Genomic DNA, 22201 nt, shown 5'->3' with positions numbered 1-22201 from the left:
TGGAAGTTTGAGGGTAAAGGGTAGTTTCTTTGGAGGCAGAAATAAGGTAGAAATAAAAGAAGAAGGTAACTCTGGCACGAACCCCAAGAGAAAGAGTCAAATGAACACTACCCTCTATATTCACTATATATATATATATATATATATATATATATATATATATATATATATATATATATATATATATATCAAACTTCTATAACATTAGATTAAAGTCAGCCAGCCTCAGCAACTTAGTGAGGCTCTAAGAAAAACAGCAAAACCCTTTTTCTTTATAGAATAATTTATTAAAGGCTGAGAGTGTTTCTCTGTGAAAAAGCATATCTGATTTCAAATTGTCATATGAGAGAGACAGACAGAGAGAGAGAGAGAGAGAGAGAGAGAGAGAGAGAGAGATCTTGCAAAAATTAAAAAAAAAAACGTAATCAGTGACACTCTTAGTGTCAAGGATGTAAATAATTTAAAAGTAATAAAGAGCTAGTTGGAAATCTCACCTAGGTTATAAACTACTGCTTAGGAAGTTAGTCTACTCTCCAAAATATAAAAGTGAGAGAGGAATTCTTTATTAAACTGTATATAAGAAAATAGAGGACTTTTTACACAGTTCTTAGTTGACAAAGACTGCGTCAATTTTAGTGGGTGATTAGGGTTCTGCCAAGATGATAAATCCTTGAGTTATTTGGAATAATGTGATTTTATCTACTCTTCATAAATGAAGATTGACGTGTAATATAAATCAGGCTTGGCAAATAAAAAACATTTCAATGAAAATTAAATGTATGAATAAAAACATAAAACAATATTTAACAAAACTTCAACATTCAGAATATTTACGCAATTATGTAATCACGAGTAATGTAAAAACAATGACAACTAAAGAATAAGTGAATTAATAAAAAAACAAATAAATAATGTAATGAATGAATTAATCACATGTAATGTGATTGAAATTGTCAAAGTCAGCTTGTAGCCATGAAAAAAGTGTACAGGTACATAGAAATCGTGTTTTACTACTTACTGAGACATACCCTATGAACTATAAATTCCACTCCTAGGTGGGAAGAGTTGAACAAAGAACCATTCACCTGGCTCTCTCACTTGGGAACTGTGCAAAAAATTACCTTTTTCTTTCTCTCAAATTTTATTGCTGCTTCCAAGAACACTACCCTCTATATTCACACTGTCATTGTAGACTTGGAACCTGTGAACCCCTCTACTGTTCAAGATTTTCTTCTTTTTTTTCATTGCTCTTTTTCTCCCTACCCCATATCATCCACCAATACTTATTTTGTATTGCAAAATCTACATACTCACGAATCACCAGTCTTATATCTTACTATATACATTTCCTACCTTGTGCATGACCACTTTGAGATACCCTCCATCAAAACATCAATAGTCCAAAGTGATCAGAATGGGGGTAAAATTTGAAGAATATTAAAGGTCAGTTATACAACAAGAAAGCTATAAAAAGTGGGCTTCATTTAAAGGTGAAAATAAAAAGAAAATCTTTAGACTTCACTAGTTAAAATAAAGGATCAAAAATTTATGAGTCTCAATAATTTGAATTATACTTGTGAGTCACTTTTTTGGAGGAAGGAATATAAGGACATTGCTAATGAGTTTAAAGCTCAAACTGTGTTTTTATTAGACAAAGAATAGAAAGATTTCAGAAATATTAAAATAATTGTGATATAATTTTCATAAAAAGATATACATATTTATTCACAAATTGCTTTAACCTTACAAACAGTTATAAGTGTCAATACATTTCTCTCTAGACTAGGTCTTATTATTGGAAGAAAATTTTGCCTTAAAATAACCCCATACAGAGTAATTTAATGCAATTAACAGGCCTATAATAATAATAATAATAATAATAATAATAATAATAATAACAATAATAATAATAATAAGAATAAGAATAAGAAGAAGAAGAAGAAGAAGAAGAAGAAGAAGAAGAAGAAGAAGAAGAAGAAGAAGAAGGAGAAGAAGAATTGAGTTGGGGAGGATTTCAGGGTTGTGAAGCATACCTGTAATATAAGTTAATTGAAAAAAAATCACAGGAGAATTTTAAACACTGTCTGAAGACATACATGTACATATTATTTCTAAAATGTGTTTATGATTTATGTAGTGAGGGTGCACAAGTCCAATACACTGTCTTTTTATTTTCTTGAATATTTTTTGTTGTAGATGGACACAGTACCATTAGTAGTTTGTTGGCTTTTTAAAAATATTTTTAGTTTTGGGCGGACACAACATTTTTGTTTGTATGTGGTGCTGAGGATCCAACCTGGGCTGCCCACATCCCAGGCGAGTGCACTACCGCTTGAGCCACATCCCCTCTAGGTTGGCTTTTTAATGCGGTGCTGGGTGTTCAACCCAGTACCTCACACATGCTAGGGAAGTTCTCTACCACTGATCCATAACCCTAGTTTCCAAAGTCTTTTACTCAATTTTTTTTGGGGGGCGAGAGTATGCGTGTAGTACAAGGGATTGAATCCATGGCCTTATATCAGCAAAACAAGCACTCTACTGACTAAGCTATATTCTCAGCCCTGATCTGTAGTTGGTTAACAATGACAATGGAGCAGCCTGTCATTCAGACTTTGATTTTGTGCCCAGTTGGCTAAGGTTGGAGGCAGTGCCTGAAGCCTTGACCAATCAGTCTCTTAGGTGAGTGCTGGGAGCCATCAGCCAAGTAGGTATGACAAATTCCTTGCCAGCTTACTCCCATGCTGTCTAGTGCTAGGACTTCTGAAAGGTGACCTTGCTCAAGGACCAGGGCAGGATCCGTGTTTAGGGTGTTCCCCCTTTAGAATAGGGCGGTTTAGCATAATAGAAGATTAGGGTGTTCCCCCTTTAGAATAGGGCAGTTTAGCATAATAGGAGATTAGGGTGTTCCCCCTTTAGAATAGGGCGTATCCTGCTGGTGAGTTCCTCTTGAGTGCTTAGGGTCAGACAGTATATTTTGGGAGACAGAAGCCCATGCGGAGTGGATTTGGGGAGAGAACGTGGATTCCCCCAGAGCGTGTTTGTAGACGGCCGGTGTGAGTTCGGGAATAAAGAATTGCTGTTTGAATCTACAAGCTGTGTGGAGACTCGTGATTTGTGCCCAGCCAGAGACTGCGGCATCTGGTGGCTCGTACGCGGAACGTCTGAAATTTGGAGGTAAGTGGAATTGCTCGCCCCTGAGGGAAGGCGAGAAAATGGGTGACCATTTCAAAAAACAATGTGTTCTTCTTTTGATTTATTTTGTTTTTCTTTCAAGCTGCCTATCCCTAGAAATTTCTCAGGCAAACTGGAAAAAATGGTTGACTAAAGGCTTGACGTTTGTTGGCCCTGAGGAAGAGAAAATTGATACAACGATTTTTTATTCCGTTTTTGCTTCATTCAATTTCAGTTTTGTTTTGTGTTATCTTATTGGGTTGTGTTATCTTTGTGGTAGATTAAAACAAACTGAAAAGATGTTAAGTAAATTGTTAGAGGTTCAGAACATGGAGAAAGACATTTTAGATCAAGCAAAAGAGAAGGTCTCTCGAGCTAGTCAGACAGAGGAAGAAAATTTAAAGGAAAAGGGGTTGTTAGGAAAAAGGCCACAACAGGAGGCTGTTAGTAACTCCGTTTTATCACAAGAGAGTTTAATTCAACCAACAGCCCCACCGATAGAGACAGCTGAGAGGCCCTCAAACCCCGTAGTTGATAATTGGGATCCTGAGACAGGAAGATTAGCATGTCCTGTACTTGAGCAGGCAGGAGGGCAGCGAATTCACCGTGCTTTAGATTTTAAAACAGTGAAGCAGTTAAAGGAGGCTGTAACAACCTATGGTCCCCAAGCTCCCTTCACAGTGAGCATGTTCGAGTCCATTACTAACTTGGACATGACGCCAGCAGATTGGGCTAGCATGTGTAAATCTGTGCTAAATGGAGGACAATATTTGTTATGGAAGGTTGCCAATGAGGAATTTTGCGCAGAGACAGCTAGGCGAAATGCAGCAGCCGGTTACCCTCAAAGAAATCTAGAAATGTTACTAGGGAAAGGACCTTATGAGGGTCAGCAGCAACAAATTGAATATGATCCTACTATATATGCACAAATTGCTGCAGACGCAGTTAGGGCATGGAAGACTTTACAAGGACATGGAGATTTACAAGGTCAGCTATCTAAGGTAATACAGAGAGCTAATGAACCTTACACTGACTTTGTAGATAGGCTAATTCAAACGGCTGCCAAAATATTTGGGGATACGGAACAAGCAATGCCATTGATAAAACAACTGGCTTATGACCAAGCAAATCGTTGCTGCACAGAGGTTATTAGACGATGGAGACATGAAGATTTAAACACATATATTAAATTATGTAGAGATATTAATGAACAAGGGCAAGTCTTGGCAGCTGCAGTACAACAAGCTTTTGATGCCAGGCCAAAAACATGCTATGATTGTGAACAAACAGGATATTTTAAAAGGAGTTGCCCCATAGGAGGAGGATTTAACAAAACTAGGTATCAAGAAATAGAATACCGGGTATTTGCCCAAGATGCCGTAGAGGGAGACATTGGGCTAATGAATGCCGTTCTCAAACTACCATAGAGGGTACTCCCTTATCAAAAAACGGACAAGTACCAGGTATTTACCCACGATATCGTGGAGAAAGGCATCAGGCTCCATTGCCAAAAAACGGACAGCCGGGCCCAATGCTCCGGGGCCCACAACCACAAATATACGGGGCAGTGGAGGAACCCAGCAACACCATCAGAGTAGTGCCCAGGACACATTGTCCATTAAATCCCTCATCAGACAAACCCGAGGGAGTGCAGGGTTGGACATCTGCGCCTCTGCCAGAGCAGTACTAACTCCAGAGATGGGAGTTCAAATCATTCACACAGGAATAAAAGGACCTCTTCCCCAAGGGACAGTAGGCTTATTATTGGGACGTAGTTCATCTACATTAAAAGGACTTATGATAAGTCCCGGGGTAATTGATCCCGATTAAGTAGGTGAAATAAAAATTATAGCTAGTTCTCCAAGAGTTATATCAGTAATTTCACCTGGAGATAGAATAGCACAGTTGTTAATAATACCCAGCCTACATAATAAATTTCCTAGTCATAGTGTAAAAAGAGGTTCCAGGGGATTAGGCTCCACAGGTGTAGATTGGGCTATGTTGTCTTTAAATTTAGATTCTCGCCCAATGTTAAAACTAAATATTCAAGGACACGACTTTAATGGGCTACTGGACACAGGTGCAGACCTTAGCATCATATCTAGTAAGGAATGGCCAAAACACTGGCCATTACAACAAGCCACTCAAACGCTTCGAGGCCTAGGAGTGGCTACTAATCCCCATAGAAGTGCAATAGTATTAGATTGGAAGGATCCTGAAGGTTGTGAGGGAACTATACAGCCCTATGTATTGGATCATCTTCCTATAAATTTATGGGGACGAGATGTCCTAGATCAATTAGGTTTGATGTTAACAAATAACATCAATCCTAATGCGCCCACTACTAGGGCTAGACAAGGTTTTAGGAAAGAAAAAAGATTAGGAAAACAAGGACAAGGTATAGCAGCACCAATTCAAATAGATCAAGGAACAGACAGACATGGGTTGGATTTTCAGAAAGGGCCACTGAGACAATAAAAATTACGTGGAAATCAGAAAGACCAGTGTGAGTTCCTCAGTGGCCCCTGACTAAAGAAAAGATACAAGTAGCCCATGATCTGGTCAAACAACAATTAGCGGAAGGACATATACAACCTTCCATATCTCCCCATAATACTCCCATTTTTGTCATTAAAAAGAAATGTGGTAAATGGAGATTATTGCAAGATTTAAGAGCCATTAATAATGAAATGGTTATTATGGGACCTGCTCAATCAGGGATTCCTGAATTGTCTGCTTTGCAAAAACCTGGCATGTTTTAGCCATAGATATTAAAGATTGTTTTTTTTTCAATTCCAATTCATCCCGAGGATAGTCCACGTTTTGCATTTACTATCCCTGCATTAAATCATGAAGGTCCTGATCAGAGATATGAATGGAAAGTACTCCCTCAAGGGATGGCTAACAGTCCAACTATGTGTCAAATATATGTTAATAAAGCAATCCAGCCACTTAGAAATCAAAATCCTGAACTACAAATATTTCACTATATGGATGATGTATTATTGGCACATAAAGATAAAAACATATTGCTGGAATGTTATGCCACACTTACAAACTTATTAAAAAATTATAATCTAGAGATAGCAATAGATAAAGTACAATTAAATTTTCCAATTAATTATTTAGGAGTTCTATTATCCTCAACCATGGTCCGTCCACCAAAAATTCAAATACGAGTAGATCAACTCAAGTCACTTAACGACTTTCAAAAGTTATTGGGAGACATAAATTGGATAAGGCCTTATCTAGGCATACCAACAGGAGAGTTGGGACCTTTATTTGATATTCTAAAAGGTCCATCAGATCCAAACTCACCCCTCATGTTAACGCCTGAAGCAAGAAAGGCATTGAAAATTATTGAAACATATATGGAAAATATACATTTGGATAGAATTGATATAAGTTTGCCTTTATTATTTATTGTACTACCAACAAAAAATATTCCGACAGGAGTATTTTGGCAAGAAGGTCCATTATTGTGGATACATTTATCTTATTCCCCTAACACTATTCTTACTAGGTATCCTGAGGCTGTAGGACAATTAATACTCAAAGGAATAAAAGGAGCAAAGGAAGTGTTTGGAATTTCTCCCAATAAAATTATTACTCCATACACTATGGATCAAATTGATGAGTTAGCTAATGAGTTAAATACTTGAGCAATAATCATGTGTAAATCTAATGTTTCATTTGATAATCACTTACCATCTAATCCTTTGTTGTCTTTTTGGTCTAAGCATCCTGTAGTTTTTCCAAAAATGACAAGAAAAACCCCTATCATGAATGCTCCAAATATATTCACTGATGGGTCAAATAATGGTATAGCAGCAGTAGTTACCCCTGATCAAACTTTTACATTTTTAGTACCCAAACAATCAGCTCAAAAGGTAGAGCTTAATGCAGTATTACAAGCCTTTTTAATGTTTAAATATTCTATATTTAATTTATTTTCTGATAGTCAGTATGTAGTTAATGCTATAGTATCTCTTGAAGATGCTGGTAGGATTTCCCCTTCTTCTACTGTTTTCTCTTTGTTTTCCACTATACAAAGTCTAATCTGGGACAGAAAAGATCCATTCTTTATAGGACATATTAGAGCACATACAGGATTGCCTGGAGCCCTTAGTTTGGGCAATGATTTAGCAGATAAAACTACACATGACATACATATTTTCTCTACACTAGAAGAAGCTACGAATTTTCATAAAAAATTCCATGTTAATGCTAATACTTTACAAAAGCATTTTAAAATAACTAAGGAACAAGCCAGACATATAATAAAACAATTTAAAAATTGTGTGACCTTTTTACCACAAGTTAATCTTGGAGTCAATCCTAGAGGACTGATACCTAACCATATTTGGCAGATGGACGTCACACACTTGCCAGAATTTGGAAAATTAAAATATTTACATATTACAATTGATACTTCTTCCAGATTTTTCATGGGCTCCCTTCATGCCAGAGAAAAAACTAAAGATGTTATAGCTCATTGCTTACAAAATTTTGCCACTGTGGGTGTTCCTAAACAGTTAAAAACCGATAACGGTCCTGGCTATACCTCTACCTCTTTTAAACAATTTTGCTCATCATTTGGTATTACTCATATAACAGGAATTCCATACAATCCACAGGGACAAGGCATAGTTGAAAGAGCTCATCAAACTATTAAAACGTACTTACTAAAGCAAAAAGAGGGAATTGGAAAAAGGTATATATCCCCCAAAGGTAAACTTAAAATAACGCTTTTTACTCTAAACTTTTTAAATTTGGATTCATCAGGACTTAGTGCTGCGGAAAGGCATATGTATCCAAAAAATGTGCATAAGCCTAAAGTTTTTTGGAAAGATATTCTAACAGGACAATGGAAAGGTCCTGACCCAGTAATCGTCTGGAGTCGGGGCTCTGTCTGTGTGTTTCCACAGGGAGAACAGCAGCCGATTTGGATTCCAGAAAGACTAACTAAAACGATTTCAACAGATCGAAAAGAAGATGATTTGACTCAAATCCATAACAGCTGATATCCAGAACTCCAGCTTGGCCATTCTTACATCTGCGACTGTGATTAACCAGGATGCTTTTTTCAATATCTATTTTATTATTGCATTTTCCACATCATAAGGGTCTATTTTTATTTTTTGAGCTCATACAAACCTAGGTTAATGTTTTTCTGATCAGTATTATTTTTAGACTATAGAGTTTTTAAACATTGCAATGGAGATTTCACCTAGGTAAAGCTACAAGGCCTTTATTATTATCTTATGTGTTGTACGTTTGTTTGCACATTTGTGTTTTGTGTTGTATGTCTGTGTGTGTGTATTTCATATATGAGGAGCGCTCATGAGAAAATGGATCCGAATTTTTTTTTTATTCACGAGATTTAAATGGCTTAATTTAAATTAGGTAAACAGCTGTTAAGGATTGTTTTTAAAGGTGGTTAACAGATCTGCTTGTTTACTAATTTAAATCAGGTAAACAGCTGTTAAGGATTGTTTTTTAAGGAGGTTAACAGATCTGTTTGTTTACTTTCACCTTTCCTTTTCATTATATTTAATAATTCTTTTCAGGATAATGTCTTTTTAGCATCATTGCCAGAATTCCTATCTTCATCCCAATGAATATAACTCAACAAGTATGCTCAATCAAGGAGTCAACTTACTTTGGGAGGAAACGGACTTTGGGAGGAGACGGACAGATTGATAGATTCCTCCACTTTGAACTGCTTGCAGAACTTGCCTGGAATATGTAACTACGTTTAGTGCAGCTAATTGTGGTAATGCTGGCATATCTTTGCTGAAGGTGTCACCAATGATGCAATTTTTTCCAAAGGAACTGTCAATTGGCTTGGTGTCATGGCATTTCTGTATCCTCCTCCCTTCTGCTAGTGATGGTCTAAATTTGGGGGCCAATGGCTATATGCTGGACCGGTAGTCAGTGACGGGTATGATCCAATTGCAGTGGTATCAACCTAAGACAGGAGGCTGACGCCTAAAGGTCAGTTGCCTAAAGGTCAGTTTTCCGATGACGGGTAAGCACCATATGTTGAACCATATGTTGAATTGGACAACCTACCAGGCACGGTCCTTAAGCCACATTAACCTCACTCCCCCACTGGCACCAAGGCCAAATTTGGGGGCCAACAGAGGTGAGGCAAAGAACCTCACCCCCCCACTGGTGCATAGACCTATCCACAAGTATGGCTGTATGCTGGACCGGTAGTCATTGACGGGTATGATCCAGTTGCAGTGGAATCAACCTAAGACAGGAGGATGACGCCTAAAGGTCAGTTTTCCAATGATGGGTAAGAGCCATATGTTGAACTGGACAACCTACCAGGCACGGTCCTTAAGCCACATTACTTGTTGTTTAATTAATCAGAAGGGGGGAGATGCTGGGAGCCATCAGCCAAGTAGGTATGACAAATTCCTTGCCAGCTTACTCCCATGCTGTCTAGTGGAAGGACTTCTGAAAGGTGACCTTGCTCAAGGACCAGGGCAGGATCCGTGTTTAGGGTGTTCCCCCTTTAGAATAGGGCATATCCTGGTGCTGAGTTCCTCTTGAGTGCTTAGGGTCAGACAGTATATTTTGGGAGACAGAAGCCCATGCGGAGTGGATTTGGGGAGAGAACGTGGATTCCCCCAGAGCGTGTTTGTAGACGGCCGGTGTGAGTTCGGGAATAAAGAATTGCTGTTTGAATCTACAAGCTGTGTGGAGACTCGTGATTTGTGCCGAGCCAGAGACTGCGGCAGGTGAGAACTGTCCAATCCTCACGCAGCCGGTGATGAGGGGAAGGGCTTCCACAATCTTCTGTTCCCTTGGTGTCTGGAGCTCGCCAATTTTTCAATCTTTTTGTAGGCTTCTTCTGTCCTGGATCTGGAGCCCAGGTGTCTGTTCTATGCAGAATCTGAAATCAAACCACAGGGAAAACGATGAGGACCCTGAAGCCAGGAAATGATAAGTGTGCCTTGCTACCTTGAGACTGGGTAGAAAGGTGGCTTAAAGCTGACAGGAGTGGCAATGGTGGAAACTGGGAGTTGTGGCTAGTGACTCCTCATAGTCCTCTCCAGAGTCTTGTGACCACAGGGTCACTCTGTGGAAGCTTAGCCTTCACCTCCCTCTGACTAGTCTAGTGAGGCTTAGATTGGCAGTTGAAAACCTTGGCATTTTGTTCCATCATTGTATGGTGTTTTCAGCTACTTTCTGAAGCCCTATGTGAGCATCCATGTGCCATGAGTCCAGCATGTCCCAGATTGTGTGGAGAAGACTGGAATAATTATCAGGAGAGAACCCCAAATCCATTTGTTGTACTCCTGAATGAGAGAGGCTGCTGATTTAGGGCTTGTTACTCACGAGGGTTTGTTTGTTTATTTATTTAATTTATTTTTGTGTGTGTAAGTGAGTGTGGTTTTTGTGTGTGTGTGTGTGTGTGTGTGTGTGTGTGTGTGTGTGTGTTGATTTCTTTTTGGTACCAGAAATTCAACCCGGAGGCATTCATCCACTGATTCCCATCCCCACCCATTTTTTATATTTTTATTTAGAGACAGGGTCTCTTTGAGTTTCTTAGGGTCTCATTAATTTGATGATGCTGGCTTTTAACTCATTCTCTTCATGAGTCCTGAGATTTTTAAATGTAGTGGAAGCAGTATCTCAAATCCAGAACAAATTTCTGAAATGCACAACTTCAGCTGAGCTCTCCATAGGACTCAGAATAAACCCCTAGTTTTTTAGCTCTCTGTTCACATATCCAAATCTAGGATTCTCTGTTCACAGTGAATAAGTATAAAATAGAATAGATATTATAATGACCATGTAATCAGGATAATGGGCCTCACTCAACAACACCTGGAGTCTAACTGGACGATATATTAATTGGCACCATCAAGGCCTATTTCAAATGTAAAAGACCTTGAAACCCACTTGTGGGAACACCTTCAACAAATTCCTTTTTGAAGAAAAAAGGATGGGTCACTGAAAGGATGAAAGTGAAACCATATGGTAGTCAGGATGCCTTTTCCAAAGCCTATTCTAAATGCATTTTGCTCCATGTTCTGCCCAAAACCATCAGGAAACTTCTAAGTTGGCACACTAAAATGAGTTTTTTTTTCTGGTATCATTCCTCATACCAAATGATGGGAGTTCTATTTCTTCTTCCTTAAACAGATGATTGTCTTCAAAATTTATGAGACAAGCACACAGATGCAATCAGCATACTGAGAAACTTTGGTTCATCTCAAAACTCCATTTTCAGCATTATCAATCATTATTTTCTCATGTTTTATTTCAGATGTATGCATGGTTTATAATGTTTTTCTTCAAGAACTGGAGGGAATTTTTTAAAAGATTTTAATTTATTATTCTGAGATTTTCACATGAGAAGAAAGCAAAATAAAATTAGATGATATTGAAAAGAATGAATATCTCCTATGTAAGGTTTATGTGTCCCAAATAAAGATTTTTTAAAACTGTAATGGGTCTTCAATTGAGGGTTTATTTATTTATTTGTTAACTTGATAAGACTGTGGATTTGAATAACCAATTACTTTACCAAAGCAATCTTCAAAGAATCCATATTTGTGTCCACTTTTAGTATTGTTAAGAGCAACAGAAAGGACTACCTAAATTCAACCATGGGAAAAATAACATTGGACATGAAGGCCTAAAACTGATCAATCTAAAGTTAAAATTTTGGACTGGTGGTACAATTCAATGGTAAAGCATGTGTGCATAGTGTGCACGGTACTGGGTTACAACCTTAGCAACACACACAAAAAATGCAGATGTTAAGGGGGGAAATGATATTAAAAATAAAGCAAAATGTTAAAATTATGTATCATTCTTCTACCTATATACACACTTAATAAAAACCTACTCATGTTATACGTTTCTCTTTTTAAAGTCACAAATCAGTAGACGGATTAAGATACATTGGAGAATCTAGAAAATATCTACCTTCAGTCAGCAGGAAATGCTGGAGTACACTGAGCGTTAGCTCTGTCTTGAGCAAAGTACCTCATTTGGCACCAAATCCCTAATAGCCAGAATTACCTTCAGTAAAGAGGGGCTGCACATACCAGTGACCCTGAGTACTCCTCTCTAGGTGACCCTACCATAATGCCTTTGATCAGACAAATACAGACCTCTGTCATGCCAAAAGGAACTCCTCACACTACTGCTGTGATTGTCCCTCCAGGGCCAGAGGCTGCGTTGATCTACACACCCTACAAATACCTTACACATTGGCATCAACCACTTCATTCCTTGAGTACCCTTTGAACTCAATGGTGTATGAGGTGCAGTGTCTACTAAAGTTTGAAGGCACAATATGTGTATCCATCCTTTCCAAAGAATTGTGACTGAAGGTGGAGCTGACACTGTCAACTAACCTATGAACTTCTATCTCTGAACTCTTTGCCCAAAAATGACATGACCAGCCTGCCTGCTGATCACTTAAGTGATCATTGCCTTTGCTTTCCTGTGCTCAGTGCAGCAAGATGAGGGACTTGTTTGTTCATTTGTCTTACCATCTAGACAAACAAAATAAAAGAAAACATTGTCTTCCAACTCAGCTTTTTGTCCACCAACTCCACCCCTGTGTAGATGAAAGTGGTTCTAGAACCTGTACTGAATAATAGTAAGGTATTAGGGACCAAATAATTCAAAGCACTGATGATCTTTCAATTTCTACCCCAAGAGACTGGTAAGAAGGCCTCCATGGGAGACATATGGCCCTTGACTACACAGTGACAGAGGGAATAACAGTGAAAGATTTCTAGGAATCTTTTCTTCTCATAGCAAAGGCACATTCTCTCTGAATTAACTGTGTGCTGATGCAACATTCATGAACTGGGTCAGGCAAGTCATTGGTGAAGTGGTTTGAAAAGTATTCAAATTTCATGTACTGTTCAGTCACTATAGTGCCCTCCAAGGGCAGAAGGTGCATTTTTAAAAATACATTTCCTCTCATATCTGAAGTATACGGAGATTATGCCATGAGAGAAAAACTTAAGAAGATGTTTTTAAAATAATGCAAAGAACAAAAGTCCAAAAAATGATTTTTTAAAATTTTAGAGTTATTTAAGAGCTAAAATTTAAGAGTCATTGGGATAGAAGAAGGAATAGAGGACCAAATCACAAGAATATACCATCTATTCAATGAAATAATACCAGAAATCTTTCCAAACACGAGGAATAAATTGGAAATCCAAATTCAAGAAGCCTACAGGATGCCAAATCTACAAAATCACAACAGATCCATATACAGGCACAGTATAATGAAAATCCCAACATAGAGAATAAGGAGAGAATTTTAAAATCCACGAGAAAAAGGAATAAGATTACATATAGGGGAAAACCAATTGGGATATTTGCAGATTTTTTAACCCAGACCCTGAAAGCTAGAATATCCTGGAATAACATATATCAAGCTCTGTAAGATAATTGGTGCCAATCAAGAATCTTGTATCCAGCAAAATTAAGCTTTAGATTTGAAAATGAAATAGAAACCTTCCATGATAAACAAAAGTTGAAAGTATTTATAACTAGACAACTGGTGCTACAAAACATCCTTGGCAAAATATTTCATGAACAGGAAAAGAAAAACAGCAATGAAAATCAACAGAGGGAGGTATGCAGTAAAGGAAAAAACTAATCAAAAAGGAAAATCAAGTCAAGTTAAATAACAAAAATAAGCAAATATGGCTGGAAATACAAACCATGTCTCAATAGTAACCCTAAATGTTAATGGCTCATACTCAACAACAACAACAACAACAAAAAAGTTATGGGTTGCAGATTTGATAAAATAAAATACCCAACAATATGCTGCCTAAAGGTAACTCATCTGATATTAAAAGACATATACAAACTGAAAGTAATAGGTTTGGAAAAACCATACCACTCACATGGACTGTGTAAGGAAGCAGGGGTTTCAATACTCATATCAAATAAAGTAGACTTCAAGTCAAAGTTAATCAAAATGGATAAAGATTGACATTACATACTGCTCAAGGAATCCTACACCAATATTCCATAGCAATCATAAATATATATGCCCCAAAACTTGGTGCAGCTATAATCATCGAACAAACTCTTTTCAAGTCCAAGAGTCAAATTGACCACAACACAATAATCTTGGTTGACTTTAACAGACCTCTCTCATCACTGGATAGATCTTCCAAACATAAGTTGAATAAAGAAACTATAGAACTCAATCACACAATCAATAACTTAGACTTATCTGACATATACAGAATATTTCAACCTACCCCAAGTGCATACACTTTCCTCTAGCAGCACATGGATCCTTCTCTAAAATAGACCATACAATGTGCCACAAAGCAACTCTTAGCAAATACAAAATGTTAGAGATACTAGCATGCATTTTATTGGATCATAAAGGTGTGAAATTGGAAATCAACAGCAAAATAAAAAACAAAATTTTCTCCATCACTTGGAGCCTAAACAATATGCTACTTCCAGAAGAAATCAAGGAGGAGATTAAAAAATTCTTAGAAGTAAATGAGAACATAGACACAACATATCAAAATCTCTGGGACACTATGAAAGCAATACTAAAAGGAAAGTTTATTGCATGGACTTTATTTCTTAAAAAAAAAAGTCAAAATATATATGACCTCACCCTACATCTCAAAGCCCTAGGAAAAGAAGAACAAATCAGTAGCAAAAGCAAAAGAAGACAAGAAATAATTAAAATTAGAGCTGGAATCAATGAAATCAAAATTAAAGGAACAATTGAAAAATTGACAAAACAAAAAGTTGGTTGTTTGAAAAAATAAATAAAATTGATAGACCCTTAGCCACGCTAATGAAGAGAAGAGAGAGCTCAAATTACCAGCATAAGTGATGAAAAAGGTAATATCACAACTGACACTACAGAAATACAGAGGAATATTAGAAATTATTTTGAAATCTTAAACTCCAATAAAATCGAAGGCATTGAAGGCATTAACAGATTTCTTAAGTCATATGATCTGCCCAGATTGAGTCAGGAAGATATAAACAATTTAAACAGACCAATATCAACTGAGAAAATAAAAGACGCCATCAGAGGCTTACAAACCACGAAAAGCCCAGGACCAGATGTTTACACAGGTGAGTTCTACACGTCCTTTAAAGAAGAACTAATACCAACACTCTTCAATGTATTTCAGGATATAGTAAAATAGGCAGTCATTCCAAACTCATTTTATGACGCCAATATCACCCTGATCCCCAAACCAGGCAAAGACACTTCAAAAAAGAAAACTTTAGACCAATATGTCTAATGAACATAGATGCAGATTTCTCAATAAAATTCTGCCAAATCTAATGCAAAAACATATCAAAAAATTTGTGCACCATGATCATGTGGGATTCATCCCAGGGATGCACGTTTGGTTCAACATACAGAAATCAAAAAGATATAACTCACCACATCAATAGACTTAAAGGTAAATATCATATGGTCACTTCAATAGACACAGAAAAAGCATTTGACAAAATGCAACATCCAGTTAAGTTCAAAACACTAGAAAAACTAGGGATAACAGGAACATATCTCAACGTTTTAAAGGCTATCTATGCTAAACTTCAGGCCAACATCATTCTAAACAGACAAAAATTGAATGCATTCCCTCTAAAATCTGGAACAAGACAGGAATGCCCTCTCTCACCATTTCTATTCAACATAGTTCTTGAAACATTGGCCAGAGCAATTAGACAGATGAAAGAAATTAAAGGAATACACATAGAAAAAGAAGAACTTAAATTAGCACTATTTGCTGACAATATGATTCTATACCTAGAAGACCCCCAAACCTCCACCAGAAAATTTCTAGAACTAGTAATTGAATTCCTCAAATAGCAGTATATAAAATCAAAACCCATAAATCAAAGGCATTTCTGTATATCAGTGACAAATCCTCTGAGAAAGAAATGAGGAAAACTACCCCATTCACAATAACTTAAAAAATAAGATAATTGGGAACCAACTTAACAAAAGAGGTGAAAGATCTGTATAATAAAAACTACAGAAGCCTAAAGAGAGAAATCAAAGAAGACCTTAGAAGATGGAAAGATCTACCTTGTTCTTGGTTAGGCAGAATTAATATTATCAAATGACTATACTACCCAAAGCACTGTACATGTTTAATGCATTTTTCATCAAAATTCCAATGGCATTCCTCATAGAAATAGAAAAAGCAATCATGAAATTCATATGGAAAAATAAGAGACTCAGAATAGCTAAAGTAATCCTTAGCAGGATAAGTGAAGCAGGTGGCATCACTATACCAGACCTTAAACTATACTACAGAGCAATAGTATCAAAAACAGCATGCTATTCACACCAAATCAGACTTGTAGACCAATGATAGAGAATAGAGGACACAGCGAGTAACCCCCCAAATTACAATTATCTTATATTAAAAAAGGTTCCAATAACATGCACTGGAGAAAAGAGAGCATCTTCAAAAATGGTACTAGGAAAACTGGAAACCCATATGCAAAAATATGAAATTAAACCCTTATCTTTTACCTGCACAAGACTAAACTCAAAATGGATCAAGAACCTAGGAATGAAATCTGAAACTCTGTGCCTAATAGAATAAAAAGGTAGGCCCTAACCTTCATCATGTGGGATTAGGCCCAATTTCCTTAACAAGACTCCTATAGCACAAAAATTAAAAGCAAGAATCAATATATAGGATAGAATCAAACCAAAAAGTTTCTTGAAGCAAAAGAAACAATCTGTGAGGTGAACAGAGAGTTTACATCCTGGGACCAAATTATTACCCCTCACACATCAGATGGAGCACTAATATATAGGATATATAAAGAACTCAAAAACCTAAGTACAAAAAACAAAACAACAACAAAAAAAAACCTCAAAAAACTCAATCCACACATGGGCCAAGGAATTGAAAAAACACTTCTCAGAAGAGGATATACAATCAATTAACAAATATGTTTTAAAAATGCTCATCATCTATAGCAATTAGAGAAATGCAAATCAAAACTACTTTAAGTTTGGGCTGGGGATGTGGCTCAAGCGGTAGCACGCTCGCCTGGCATGCGTGCTGCCTGGATTCGATCCTCAGCACCACAAACAAAAAAAGATGTTGTGTCCACTGAAAACTAATTATATATATTATTATATATATATATACTTATATATATATACTCATTCTCTCTCTCTCTCTCTGTCTCTCTCTCTCTCTCTCTCTTTCTCCCTCTCTCTAAAAAAAACAAATCTAAGTTATTATCTCACTCCAGTCAGAATGACAGCTATTATGAAGACAAACAACAAAAATGTTGGCGAGGATGTGGAGAAAAATCTACACTCGTACATACCTGGTTGGACTGCAAATTGGTGCAGCCAATATGGAAAGCAGTATGGAGATTATTTGGAAATCTGGGAATGGAACCACCATTTGACTCAGGTATCCCTTCTCCTTGGACTATACCCAAAAGAATTAAAAACAGCATACAACAGGGACACAGCCACATCAATGATTATAGCAACACAATTCACAGTAGCTAAACAGTGGAGCCAACCGAGATGCCCTTCAGTGGATGAAAGGATTTAAAAATGTGGCACATATACACAATAGAATTTTATTCAGCAATAAGAGAGAATAAAATCATGGCATTTGCAGGTAAATGAATGGCGTTGGAGAAGATAATGCTAAGTGAAATTAGCCAATCAACACACACACACAAAAATGCCAAATGTTTTCTCTGATACAAGGAGGCTGACTCATAGTGGGGTAGGGAGGGGGAGCATGGGATGATTAGATGAATTCTACATAGGAAAGAGGAGTGGGAGGTAAAGGGAGGGACAGGGGATTAGAAACGATGGTGGAATGTGATGGACATCATTATTCAAAGTACATGTATGAAGACTTGAATTGGGGGTCAACATACTTTATATGCAACCTGAGATATGAAAAAAATGTGGTATATATGTGGGATAAGAATTGTAATGCAAAAAAACCCCAGAAAGTATTTGTGTTAAGGCATGAATTAGTGTGAACATACTTAATATACAAAGGTATGAAAAATTGTGCTCTATATGTGTAATAAGAATTGGAATACATTCCACTGTTGTATACGTAAATATATAAAATCAATAAAAATTCATATGCCATTCAGTCACTACAGAGCACTTCCAGGGGCAGAAGTTGCAATTTTTTAAAAAATTTCCTCTCATATATGAAGTATTAGAAGATTGTGCCATGAGAGAGAAACTTAAAAAGTTTTAAAAGTAATGCAAACACAATGCTGCAACACTATTTTTTAAAAGATGGATACTTGATTTTAAATTATTGAACCTGTATTTTATACCTCCTTATTAAAATTTGAGAAGAAGATACAATCATTGAAGAAGATACAATACATTACTAGGCAAACTGTTGAAGTACTGTTTTAAATCTCCCTGTATATAAAATTATCATGAAGGATGTAAAAACCCATAATTTCCTGTTTGTTGTATGCATGTAATGAAATTGTAGATAGAAGTGTATTGCATTAAAAAATGAACAAAAACTAGACACTTTTACTATACAAGACTGCTGATGAAGAAGTGTGTGTGTGTGTGTGTGTGTGTGTGTGTGTGTGTGTGTGAAGAAGATATCACGGGAACAAATGAGTTGTGTCTTTGAATTAAATGATGTGTGCCACATGACCTCAATGAAAATTTGACAAATTTGATATTCTAAAAAAATTGATAACTGTTCTAATATCTGAGTAGTAAGTTTTTAAAAAGTTTTTAACAACATGAAATCATGGACTAATTTTGGTTGTTACAGTCATCATTGTCAACCCAAAAAATTCAGAGGTAAAAATTATGTGTGATCAAAACATCAGTTGACAGACAAACTTAGAGCTTTATTCTATTCAGAGAAGGCAGATGCATTGGAAATCTTTATTTTTTTTAATTCTGGAGATAATTGTATACCTATCAAAGTTTTTAAAAATATGATTTTTTAATTTCCATTCTGGACAACAGTGGTCAGCAGAATCATCGGTTGTCACCTTCATTTTGACCTCTCCATCACCTTGTCTCACTTGAACCGTTTTAATTTTATGCTCTGCAGTAGTCAATTTTTTGTATTCAGCTAGTTCTCCTTTAATGTGCCAATGCTCTGTCTTTGTGTTACACATTCTTTTGTTTTGATTTATTTACAATACATGCTGTGCCATTATGATTTTAACTTTGTTGTGTTGGTTGAATAACTTGTAATACTTAAATACTTGAGGTCACAGTGAAAAACCATACCAGTATTTCTTTCAGCTCCATTTCAAATATATTTATTTGATACCAGTATTTCTTTCAGCTCCATTTCAAATATAATTAACCTAAATATTTTGGATGTTTATCAAAGGTCTTTCATGAGGAAAGTAAATTTATGAAATAATAGATGTGTAACATATATGAGTAATGTTGGCTTAGATCAAATTTTGAAAACTTAGTTGGCAAAATATCGGATCACCTGAAAAGAAGCATGAATTTTGAAATCTGAATGCCTTGGTTCTCAGTATTATCATTCTTTTTTCATATATATAATCAATAGACCTTTATTTATTTATATGAGGTGCTGAGAATCAAACCCAGTGCCTCACATATGCGAGGCGAGTGCTCTACCATTGAGCTACAACCCAACACCATCATTCTTTTTTTTAAAAAAAAAATATTTTTAATTGTAAATGGACGCAATGCCTTTATATATTTGGTTTATTGTGTGTGGTGCTTAGAATCAAACCCAGGGCCTCACATGTGTGAGGTAAGTACTCTACTTCTTAGCCACATCCCCAGTCCCTGTATTATCATTCTTTATTGAATTTATTTCTTATTAAAGTATATAGATTTTAAGACATTTTTTACAGTATTATGTAACTTTTAGCATGGTTAGATTAGAGTGATGCTCATATGTTACCATAGAGCAGACAATTATATTTTGTCTAGACTTTATTATATCAGTAGTTTTCATGCACTATATATATACAGCAAGCAACCTATTTCCAATGAGAAACATGTCAGTTAATGTATTTAAAGCCATTGTTACAAGTTTGTAATGTATGTTTTCCAACTTGTTTTATATGTATGTGATACATTACAAAAAATATTGTTCTTAATTGAAAAAAGGATATAAAATGTAAAACCACAATTTTTCATAAATGAATATTGCCAATTGTTTCCCAGCCCTTTCTTATGTTGGGTGTTTTGACTTGAGATTCAGTTAGCTAATTAATGGATAAATTAATTAAACACTTATGAAATTTAGTTGGGATTTAATTTAGCTTGTAATTTAATTATTTGATTCTTTATTGCATCCATTCACCCACATCAATAATTTTGTGAATGTTATAATACCAATCTAAAAAAACAACCAAAAAAGCAAACTGAGGAGTATGGGAGGAGAGGAGTAATGGTGATAGAAGTTACCAGGTAAAATCTTTGTAATTCATCAAGATCTGCCTCAGGAAGATATTCCTCTTTTAGTGTGTGTGTTGTTAAAATTTGTTTTAACTAGTTAAACATGACAGTACAATGATATTGACATATCATATTTTTGAATAAGATGGGGTAAAATTTCTCATTTTTCTGAGTGTACAGGTTGCAGAATCACATTGGTCATACAGTCATGAATATGCATACAGCTATACTAATGTCTGTTTTATTCAGCTGACCTTCCTTTCCCTCCTTACCTTCCCTTCCCCTCCCATCAGTTCTCTCTTCCCAATCTAATGTGACACACTTCTTTTTTTTCCCTCACATCATCATACATGTATTCTGTATCACGATGAGTGTCTCCTTCCATCTTCCGTGCAATTCCACTTCTCCCTCACTTTCCCACCCATCTCTCTTCCCAAGTGTGTTTTATTATACATAATGAATTTTAAAAGCAACTGTTACCATTAAATATAATTTAATAGAAAAATTTGACATGAAATACTAATATTAAAATTATTAAACAAAGAACATATAAGTCTGAAAATTCCATATAATATAAACAGTTATGTCATTGGAAATGAAAAACAAGCTCCTGCTCCGAGTCTTACAGGTTAATTTCAGCTGCTCTGCACTGCAGGTATCATCTCTCCTGTGTTCCAGGGCCAAAGTCTCTGCTCTCCCTGGTGTCTTATGGGGTCTATAAAACAGAACAAGGTAAAAAAATCACTTGGGATGAGTTGCTGGCCACAGAGAGTGGCCAGGACCACAATTGTCCTCAGGAAATGCAAGATGAACTTGGACCCTGATCTCTCCTGGGGTCTGGGCAGGGAGCACTGAGACTGGTATGCTGACTTAAGCTGAGGGTGTTGTCTGTGGGAAGAGTGTCTATGAATGTCCTCAGAAGGAAATTCTCATGGATATTCACCTTCAGATCCTTCTGACGCTGCTTTCCTAGAGAGTGAACATGAGGCAATGGGAAGAGTTCTCTAAGACATCTGGGTGTAAAGGCTGAGTAGCATACATCTGGAATCCTGAAGAGCAGCATCTTTGATGACACAGGGTGGAGCAAGGTCCCTGGCTCCTCCAGCCCTACCCTCTCTAATGCCATTCCTCAGAGAGCTTCCTGCACTGATTTTTACCAAATTGTACCTTCTCTTGCATGGCCATGGTCCCATGCAACTATAGAATCTTCAGTGCTCTAATTGATTCTGATGGATTGCAAAAAAGTGCAACAAAGAAACTTGAGAAAGCAAAAGAGAATATGTGGACTGATATGACCTCTGCTCTCCTTCCCATTCTTTCCAGACTCACATTTCCTCTTCCTAAACTGCTTTATCGCCTTTGCTGCATTAAGCCCATATATTGAACCAGGAGAGGGCCCCTGGAAACAATTCATGTTAAGGGACCTACATTCCAATTGCATAATCTTGACCTAGGAAAGGAAGGATACATTCATGCATGCCCAGAGCCAGCAAAGTCAGAACCCAGCTATTCAGTCGTCAGTAAACCAGAACCAGATTGTTTGTGTCTCATGTATCAGGCAACAACTCAGTGTTTCTGATGCTCCCTACAACT

This window comes from Callospermophilus lateralis, unplaced genomic scaffold, assembly GCF_048772815.1.
Source record: "Callospermophilus lateralis isolate mCalLat2 unplaced genomic scaffold, mCalLat2.hap1 Scaffold_73, whole genome shotgun sequence".
Classification (NCBI taxonomy): Eukaryota; Metazoa; Chordata; class Mammalia; order Rodentia; family Sciuridae; genus Callospermophilus; species Callospermophilus lateralis.
This window is presented reverse-complemented; position numbering follows the sequence as displayed.